Below are 10,846 nucleotides of genomic sequence, written 5' to 3'. Positions count from 1 at the left end.
GAGCAGCTTGGGGTTCTCCTAAGGCTCCCCAACGTAGGAAAACCTGTGTTATGATGGGAAGATTCTTTTCCTTCTGCTCCAGGTATTCTCCAAGCCTGTCCTGAGACAAAGCATTACCAATTCAATGTGAGGAATGAGAACTTCTCTAGAGGCAAGAAAGGCCTTAAGAAAGAAGTGACTAGAGTCACATTATCTCTAGGCATTGACTGAGGGCTCAGATGGAGACCACATTGAAAAGTAAATATTTCAGCTGTTAAGAGCTATGTAAGCTACACTCATTGTTACAACTTTGTGGTAGGTTTAGCTTTTATGTTGCCTAACAACTAAGGCTAAAATGAAAAGTACTAAGGGCTATATAGTTTTCATTTTCAAATGAAAGCATGTGTTTGCAGAGACAAAAGTGTAAATAAATTCAAGAATAAATTTATTATTTGTGAATTATCAATATAATGGACAATATTTTTAGTCATAGGTTTCCAAGACCTTGCATTATTCAATCAGGCTCATATGCACCTTTGTTTCAAGTCCAGGGCAGAGCATCACATATTATTAACTCAGGGAGGGCTTTTATGAAGGAAAGAGATAATGAGGCCATGCTTGTTTGTTTTTTGATTATCTACATTCCTAGGGCATTTAGGGTCTAAAGAATCTTGGAGAATGCACTGATTATTGTTCTAGTAGATGAGCTTTCTTAAGTGGCAGAAGTTTCAAGCGAGGCTGTTCCAGATCTCAATTCACTTACGCCCAAATCTTTAACAAGTACCCATAATGCATCATGAGTGACAGAAGAGAAGTTATGTGTCACTCGGTAACTGGCCTGTAAACCTGAGAGGCCAGGAGTCTAGATAGAAGCAGGGAGTGACCCAGTCCCATTTTAATGAAAACCACTGGTGTAAGGCAGATTTCTTCAATTTCAGGACTGACATTAGAGAAGGAAGCAAAACATATGGAATGGGGGAAAAATAAACATCTCAAGAGCAAAGCAGCATATGTCTTTCCTCTCTGAGAATTAGGCCCACAATGTCTTCCCTTCAAAGCCAGAAGGGCAAGCCAAGGATTGAAAATAAAATAATCCATATGGAGGGGAGGGAAAGGCAAGTTTAAATAAGGTCATGCACCACATGTGCTGGTCACAGTGTCACAACTGAATCTACTCTTCCCGGGGCTGGCACTCACTGTGCTGGAGAACTTGCTTGATATGTGACTTTTAGTCAAAGAGCTCTTTTTCATTAGCATTCCATGCACTTTTGATTCTCAGGAATGGTTCCATAGGTAATTATTATTCATAAAAAGCTGGATTTTAATTATAGAATGATTCCATATGATTAGTCTTAATAAGGACATTTGTGTTTTCCAAAACCTGGGTAGAGATGACCCAGGGAAGAAGACACCACTGCCTGTAAACCCACAGTCCTGCTTACTACCAAACCCCCATTTAATACAGGTTGAAGGGGGCTTAGGCTTGAGGGGAGGCTGGGCTCTTTCCACTCCAGGGAGTGATTCTGGATAAACTGAAGTTGGGCAAGGTAATTCCGTCCTGTTGGCCAGGCTTAGGTTCAGGCTCCTGACTCAATTCTTTTTTCTAATCAGCATTATTGTGCTATATCTTATATATAAGGAAATCCTCTGGGCGCTGTGACTGACACCTTTAATCCAAGCAACTCTGGAGACTGGGACAGGAGGATCCCAAGTTTACAGCCAGCCTCAGCAACTTAGAGAGGCCCTAAGCAACTTAGCAAGACTTTATCACTAAATAAAATATAACAAAAGGCTGGGGATGTGGATCAGTGGGTGAGCTTCCCCGAGTTCAATCCCCAGCATTGAAAAAAAAAAAAAAAGTCTCCTATATTTTTTTTGTGGGGGTGGGTAACAGGGATTGAACTCGGGGGCACTCCACTGAGCCACATCTCCAGTCCTATTTTGTATTTTTATTTAGAGACAGGGTCTCACTGAGTTGCTTACCACCTCACTTTTGCTGAGGCTGGCTTTAAATTTGCCATCCTCCTGCCTCAGCCTCCCTAGCTGCTGGGATAACTGGCTTGTGCCATCACATCTGGCTCCTATTGATTTTTTACAGTCAGCTCCTCCCCCACACCCTCTGGAATCCACTGCCTTGCTTATGTCGCTAATGTCAATTATTCTCACAAACAGTTGACCTTCTCTATCATTGCATCCATGGGTTCAATCAACCATGGACCAATAATATTCAGAAAAAGTTTATGTCTATCCTAAACACATATAGATATTTTTCTCTTATCATTAGTCCCTAAACAATATAATAATAACAACAATGATTCACATAGCATTTATTTTGTATTAGGTATTATAAATAATCAAGAGCTGACTTAAAGTATACAGAGTGATGTGTATATGTTATATGCTAAAACCATGTGGTTTTATATAGGTACTTGAGCATCTGTGGATTTTGGTGTCCAGGAAAGAACCAGTACCCCACAGATACAGAGGGATGACTGTGCTTTTACAGTATCTATGGATACTGTAAAAGTATCCATACTGTAAAAGTTTTACAGTATCTATGGATTCTGTTTTTTAAATCTTCCAACTGCATTAAACTAACCTTGTATTCCTTGGAGAAATTCTAATTTGTTGTAATGTATTATTAGTTGTGATGCATTATTTACTTTGTCAACATTTTGTTAAGGAGTTTTGTATTTCCATTTTAAAGGAAATTCAGTTGGTCGTGTTCTTTTACTGTAAGGTGCTTTTTTTAATGCTGTGCTGTTATAAAATGAATTGTTTCTTCTATTATCTGGAAGATTTTGTATAAAAAACATGGTATTATTTTTCATTTAAATATTTGATATCATTCACCTGTAAAATAATTTGATTATTTTGTGAGAAGATTTTAAGCTTTAAATTTCATTATTAACAGAGATATTAAAGTTATCTATTTCTTCTTCAGTAGTTTGTACCTTTTAATTAATTCATTCATTTCATTTAAGTCATGAATTTTTGTCAGGATCTTATTCACACTAGTTCCCTTATTTTCATCTTAATGTTGCAGACTCTCTCGTTCATGACATGAATAATTTATGTTCTCTCACTTTCATCCTGATCTGTCTACTTGGAGTTTTTTCAAGTCACTGATATTTTTACAAAGATCCAGCTTGGGGTTTCATTGATTTTCTCTACTGTTTTACTGTTTACTCTTTTTCTGATTTCTGCTTTTTATTATTTTCACCCTTGTGCTTTCCTTGGTTTCATTTGCTCTTATTTTTCTAGTCTCCTTAGGTGCAGAGTTTAGTTATTAATTGAAGAATATTCTTTTCTAACATAACTTTTAGCTATACTTTTCCATCTGCATACTGATTTAGAGGTACCTTGCATACTTCTATAGGTTTTGATTTTTTGTTTCTTTGTTCTTGAGCTATTTATTTAGAAGTACATCATTTAACTTCCAAATATATAGGTATTTTCTAGATAGGATTCTGTTGTTGATTTCTGGTTCATTTCAATTCTGTTCAGAGAACATATTTTATATGACTCCAATTATTTAAATTATTTAATGAAATTGATATATTTTCTTTAGTCCTGGGAATTGAACCCAGGGGTGCTCTACCACTGAACTACATCCCCAGTCCTTTTTATTTTTTAGGTCTTGCTAGGTTGCTGAGGCTGGCCTTGAACTAGTGATCCTCCTGCCTCAGCCTCCATGTGCCACTGTACCCCATCGATTCAATTCTTTTAAAGTTATTGAGACTCGTTTGACAGAATCTGGTCTGTTTGGGTTAAAGTTATGTGTGTTCCTAAAGAGAATGTATATCCTGATACCAGGGAGAGTATTTAATAATTGCCAACTAGGTTAAACTGGTTGTTGGTAGTGGCCATGCCTTCTCATGGACTCCCTACCTATCTGTTCTACTAATTATTGAAAAGGAAATGTTGAAGTACCAAACTCTGATCATGGATTTGTCATTTTTTCCTTTCAGTTTGATTAGTTTTTCCTTCACGTATGTCAAAACTCTGTTATTAGGAGTGTGGACGTATGTGGTTGTTATGTCCTCTTAATGAACTGACTGCTTTATTATGAAATGTCTCACTTTAACCTGCCTCAAATTTCTTGCTCTGAAATCAACGTTGTCTAATATTAACATAAATGCTTCCGCTTTCCATTTGATTCAGGTTCGCATGTCATAGCTCAGCCTAACTTTTTATTCTGGCTCTATCTGCATATTTAAAATGTTTCTTATTGAAAGTCTACAGTTGGATCTCACTTTATTATTAAATCTGACAACTTCTCACTTTTAATTGGAGCATTTATATAATTTACAAATAACATAATTATCGGTACACATGGTTTAAATCTACCACCTTCTTGTTTGATTTCTATTTGCCCAATCTGTTCCTTGTTTCTCTTTTCTGCTTTTTCTGACATCTCTTAAGCTCAAAATTTTTTATTATTCCACTTTTTCTCCAATATCAGCTTATTGCCACTACTTCTTCTTCACTTGTTTGTTCTTGCTTTGAAGTTATTGCACTAGGTTTTACAATATAGAACTTTAACCTTTTGTGCTATTCTTGTCCCACATTTTATTCCTTTATATAGGATAAACCTCAAGCACATAGTTATTATTTTTCCTTTAAACAGACCCATACCTTTTGAATTAATTTTAAAACAGGAACAAATCTTTAATTTCATTTGCAAAGTTGTCATAGTTGGCGTTTTATTGTCGATTGTGCACATCTAGATTTCTGTCTTGTTTCATTTATCTTTTGCTTAGAGAATTTTTTTTAACACATCATGAATTGCATATCTGCCAGTGATGAACTTTCTGGTTTGTGTCTGTCGGGAGAATTTGTTTCATTTTCACTGTCTAAAGATAATTTCTTTGGTAATACAATTCTAGGTGGACAGCTGTTTCATTTCAGTACTTGTAGAATGTTGTTCTGGCTTTCTTGTGTGAATAATTTCAGATGAGGAGTCTGCTATAATTCTTATTTTTGTTCCTCTGTATGTAATATATCTTACTTTCTGTATTCTTTTACAATTTAGTCTTTATTGCTGGCTTTCAGCAGTTCGATTATGATGAAGCTTGATCTTTCTTTTTACATATTTATTCTGCTTAGGGTTAAGATTCTTAGATTTGCTTGTGTATAGTTTTCATCAAATTGGGAAAATTGGAGCCATTGTTTCTTCAACTATTTTTATATTCCTTTGTATGTATTCTTCTTCTAGGACTCAAATTACATGTACATTACACAGCTTGATATTGTCCAGTAAGTCACTGATATTCTATTCAAAACATTGTTTTTCTCTTCCTTACTTTTGAATAGTTTCTGTAGCTTTGTCCTTAAGTTTTTTTTTTTTTTTTTTTTTTTTTTTTCTGGACTTTCGAACTGCTGGTAATCCTACTGGGTGTGGTTTTATTTCACAGAACATTTTTTTTCATATCTAGTGATTCGACCGGGGTCTTTTTATGTCTCCGTTTCTCTTTTCATTACCTTCATTTCCCACTCTGCTTCTTTGAGCACATGGAGACTTTCCCTATGTTCTTGCTGATTTGTCATTTCTGAATCTTTTCCTATTGATTGATTTTCCTCTTGATATAGTCCATATTTCCCGTTCTCTTGCATGCTTTACTGTGCATCTTATTTCCTTTTGTAGTAGATGTTGTGATATTTCTTCAAACGGTGTTTTGGCTTTGTTCTGACATGGAGTTAGGTCACGTAGGGTCAGTTTGACCCTAACAAAATTTGCTTTTGAATTTTTTAATGGCAGTTCCAGAGAAGACTTTAGTCTAATGGCTAATTTATTCCTATTGATACGAGGTCCTGATCTGGATTTCCTTAGTCATAGAAAAGGCACAGAAAAAAGATGTGCCTTGTATTACAACTTTTAGATATTATTGTGTGAGAACGTGATGCCCAGAGCCGTGTAGCCATCCTACCATCACAGGGTAGTAGCAGACACACTGAGGACGGAAAATAGAAACTGCCAAGAATCTGTGTCCCCAATGGTAGTGCCGGGTCACTGAATAACCGACTACTTCCAGACTTTATGTTATGTGAGATATATTTTTTAAAAAACTATTTAAACAAGTTTTAGTTGAACTTCATTATTTACAATCAAAACTGTCCTCACTGACACATTCTTCCTAATATGCCTGTCACCAGATTTTTGCCAGTTTTTAGTTGTTCTGCTTTGTTTGTTCATTCTTATGTTCTTAAGTTGGATAAAATCTTTATGAGAGGAACGGAACAAGCACTTCGGTGAAGAAGCAATAGGATCAGTCAACAAATATATGAAAAAATGTTCAACTTCTCCAACAGTAGGAGAAATGCAAATTAAACTACCCAGAGGGGATGGAGTTGTGGCTCAGTGGTAAAGCGCTTGCCTAGCATGTGTGAGGCACTGGGATAAGTCCTCAGCACCACATATAAATAAACAATTAAGTAAGTAAATAAATAGAAGTCCACTAACAACTAAAACAATATTTTTTTCAAAAAACCAGAAAAATAAACAAAAACAACTGCATTGAGATTTCATCTCACTCCAGTCAGAATGGCAATTATCAAGAATACAAGTAATAATAAATGTTGGCAAGGATGTGGGAAAAAGCTACACAGACAGTGCTGGTGGGAATACAAAATTGGTACAACTACTCTGGAAAGCAGTATAGAGATTCCTCAGAAAATTTGGAATGGAACACCATTTGACCCAGTTATACCACTGCTCTGTATATACTCAAAGGACTTAAAATCTGCAAACTATAGTGATGTGGCCGCACCAATGTTTATAGCAGCTCAATTCACAATAGCTAAGCTATGGAACCAACCAAGGTACCCTTCAATAGATGAAAGGATAAAGAAAATGTGGTATATATAAATAATATATATGTTTATACAGTTGAGTATTGCTCAGCCATAAAGAAGAATGAAATTATGACATTTACCAGTAAATGGATGGAACTAGAGACTATCATTGCTTAGAGTATATCTAAACTAAATAAACCAGTCCCCCAAAACCAACGGCTTAATGTTCTCTCTGATATGCAGATGCTAACACACAATGGTTGGGGCAGGGAGGAAGAATAGAAGTTCATTGGATTAGACAAAGGAGGAGGAAGGGTAGAGGGATGGGAATAATAAAGACTGTAGAATGAATTGGCTATAACTTTCTTCTGTTCATATATGAATACATGACTAGCGTAAGTCCATATCATGTACTCCATGTATGTATAATATGTCAAAATATACTCTACTATCATGTAAAACTAGAAAGAACAAATAAAAAATGTTTAAAAATTAAAGCAAAACTTTTTAAATGGGACATTGTGCTGAGATGCAGGGATATTACATAGCTCCTGCCTTTAAGGCATTTGAATAGGAAAAATCAAGGTTACAAACTAATAAATACACTAAAGGAATAATAAGAAACATTTAATAAAAGATGGAAAATAAAGAGGGTTGAATGAATTGATTGAATCCAGATGAGTCTTCAGGAACATCTTAGGAGTCAAGATATTAGGTGGCATTAAATGAGTTTGTAGTGCCCCCCCCCCCAGTAAAGAATCATAATTAAGCTTCTCCAAAGACCCTCCCCATAATTGTTCCTATCATCAGGATTTTACAAGGGGCATCAACAGAATATCAGCAAAGATTTCTGCAGAGAGTTCAATGTAGTTTGAAGATTCCTATTTCCTGTAGTGGCTGTTTCTCTTTCTTGGCAGCAAGCTTGAGTCTGTACAAAGATTACTGTTTCTGTTTCTGAAATAAAATCTTGTGAAAACCCTCTGTCTAGTCTAAGAAAATGGAACAAAAAATACTTTTATATAAACTTCCACTAATATGTAACCCCCCAATCCTAGTGGGTATAAAGTTCAAAGAACCTCTGGCCTTGGGGTCCGGAGATTTTTAAGCATTAGCCTTCTAGACTGTTCTGCTAAAATAAACCAGCTTCCTGAGAATTCCTTGGGTGTCCAGCTTCATCTGTCCTATATCAAGTTGACACCTAAGGTGCCCTCTACCATGTTATCTGGCACATTCCATTTTAAGATGTGCATATTTAAACTAAATGAAGAATGAAATGAAACGAAGCAGCCTAACTTTCCCAAGTAATAAATTTAGTAAAAAAGATAATATTTTCACCTTAAACATTGGCATAATAATCAAATAAGACTTCCATAAAGGATATGTATCCATATGCACTTATATAAATATATACATATTGTCAGTCTCAACTGTGTTTCCTTCTGCTGCTACCATCTATTTTTGTTTCAATTAATGGAAAAATCCTAAAGAGATCCTTCACTTTTTGGAAGCAAGCATAAAAAACAATTGTATCTCCAAAGTCATTACAGTCATCCTATTGTTTCCCAAATTAGGTTACGGGCAACAATATAATTCATTTTCAGAAAATTTTGATCCTTCTTTGGAAATGAAATATGCTTGAAGAAACCATGTGAGTTGGCCTCTACCTGCCCCAAGAATCCAGTCCCCACAGTGCGGCTGCTTCTCCCGTTATGGGTGTGACTGGTTGAAACATGTCCACAGATGGGCTTTAGATACTGTGGAAACTGACATAGAAAAATCATCCGGGGTCATGAGTTCAATGGAATGATTTCCCAACACCTGAGAACAAGGAGGAGTTATGAACCCAGCTGTGGAATCCAGGAGGCTTAGACTGGGATGTAAGAAATTGGGTATTTTGGCAGTACAGACCCTGGAAATGCAAGGGGCAGGACCATCACCTCACTACATTTTGGGGGGAAACAACTAAGTATTTGGAAACAGTGTACTTCCCAAAGATGCTGTAGCCCTTGAATGTGAACTACATCCTCAAAACCTAGGGGAACGCAGGGCAAGGCCAGATATGCTTGTAATCCCAGAGGCTAGGGAGGCTGAGGTAGGAGGATGGTGAGTTCAAAGTCAGTCAGCCAGTCTTGGCAACTTCGTGAGGCCCTGAGCAACTCTGCAAGACCCTGTCTCTAAATAAAATATTTTTAAAAAGGCTGGGGATGTGGCTCAGTGGTTAAGTACCCCTGGGTTCAATCCCCAGTACCAAAAACAAAAACCAAAACCAAGCACCACCTAGGGGAACTATTTACCTTTGTAAATAGGTAGCAAAGACCAACAGGAGAGGGCTGGTCTTGCCTGTGTAGTCTTGCCTACGAATTACAAAGACTTCTGACCTGGGCAATGCCCTCCTTTTGTGCCCACCTTGCCCCACCCTTTGGAAAACACGGTGACACCGGGCCAGCTGGGCGCAGTCCAGGTGTGTGCTCAGTGATGTCCACAAGAAGACTTCACCGTGCGCTTTAACAGTCGTCTGCAAGGTTTTTTGACATTCGTTATCTTATTTCGGCCACACTGCAGGCCCTAATGGTGGTGGTGTCTCTCTTTTATAAAGGAGAAAAGCGAAGCTCCGTGGAATCCCAGCACCTGTGTCCTTTAGATGGCAAAGTCACTGCTCTCAGATTTCATTGCTGGGTCACAAATTATCACACAACTCACAGCTAAAAACAGTATTCATTTATTAACCCATAATCTGAGGTCTGCAGTCTGGATGAGTTTACTGGGAGTTTCTGCTTAGGGTCTCACATTGGGGTGTCAGGCAGGCTGGGCTCTTGTTCTGAGATAGGCGTGGAAGCGGGGTGAGCAGCCTTCAGGCTCACTTAGCTCATGGTCAGAGTTCAGTTCCACATGGCCCAGGACAGAAGCCCACATTCCCACTCTGACTGTTGACTAGGAGTCACTCTGTGGTCCTGGAAGCCACTCTCTGGTCCTCCTCCTCGAGATGGGATATGGTCCCTTCCATCCAGCAGTGGTACACCTTTCTCATACTTCAATCCTCTGACTCCCTCTTCTGCAGCCAGCCTGGGAAACCCTTCTGTGTGTAAAGGGTTCGTGTGATTAAATTGGACCCACTCAGACCATCTTTCTCTGGTCGTGTAACATAATGCAATCTCAGGAGCAATACTTCATCATATTCACACAAAAGAGCAAGGGTTCTAGAGGACTATAATTTCTTTCATTTTTATTTTTACAGACTACATTTTGATTCATTGTAGACAAATGGGGTACGACATTTTGTTTCTCTGGTTGTACATGATGTAGAGTCACACCATTGGTAATCAAACATGTACACAGGGTCATGATGTCTGTCTCGTTTCACCATCTTTCATGCCCTGGCAACTCCCCTTCTCATTTCCCTCTATGTAATCCAAAGTTCCTCCATTCTTTTCTTACCTGCCCCCATTATGTATCATTATCCTCTCATCAGAGAAAACATTCGGCCTTTGGTTTTTTGGGATTGGCTTATTTCACTTAGCATAATATTCTCCAATTCCATCCATTTACCTGCAAATGCCATAATTTTATTCTTCTTTATGTTTGAATAATATTTCATTGTGTATGTATACCACAGTTTCATTATCCATTCATCTACTGAAGGGCTAGGTTGGTTCCACAATCTAGTTATTGTGAATTGAGCTGCTATAAACATTGATGTAGAATGCTGATTTTAAGTCCTTTGGGTATAAACCAAGGAGTGGGATAACTGGGTCAAAAGGTGGGTCCATTCCAAATTTTCTGAGGAATCACCACACTGCTTTCCAGAGGGGCTGCACCAATTTGCAACTCCATCAGCAATGTAAAAGTGCGCCTTTTTCCCCACATCCACATCAACTCCTATTATTGCTTATATTCTTGATAATAGCCATTCTAATTGGAGTAATATATTTTCTTTTTAATTAGCACATTATATTGTACATCTTTATGGGGTACCCTGTGGTATTTCAACACATGTATATAATGAGTAGTTATCAAATGAGGGTAATTTGCATTTCCATCTCCCTATTATATCTTTATGTTTGGAAACTTTGTG

Source organism: Sciurus vulgaris (genome assembly GCF_902686455.1).
Source record: "Sciurus vulgaris genome assembly, chromosome: 13".
Classification (NCBI taxonomy): domain Eukaryota; kingdom Metazoa; phylum Chordata; class Mammalia; order Rodentia; family Sciuridae; genus Sciurus; species Sciurus vulgaris.
The sequence above is the reverse complement of the archived record's forward strand: the minus strand, read 5'-3'. Positions refer to the sequence as shown.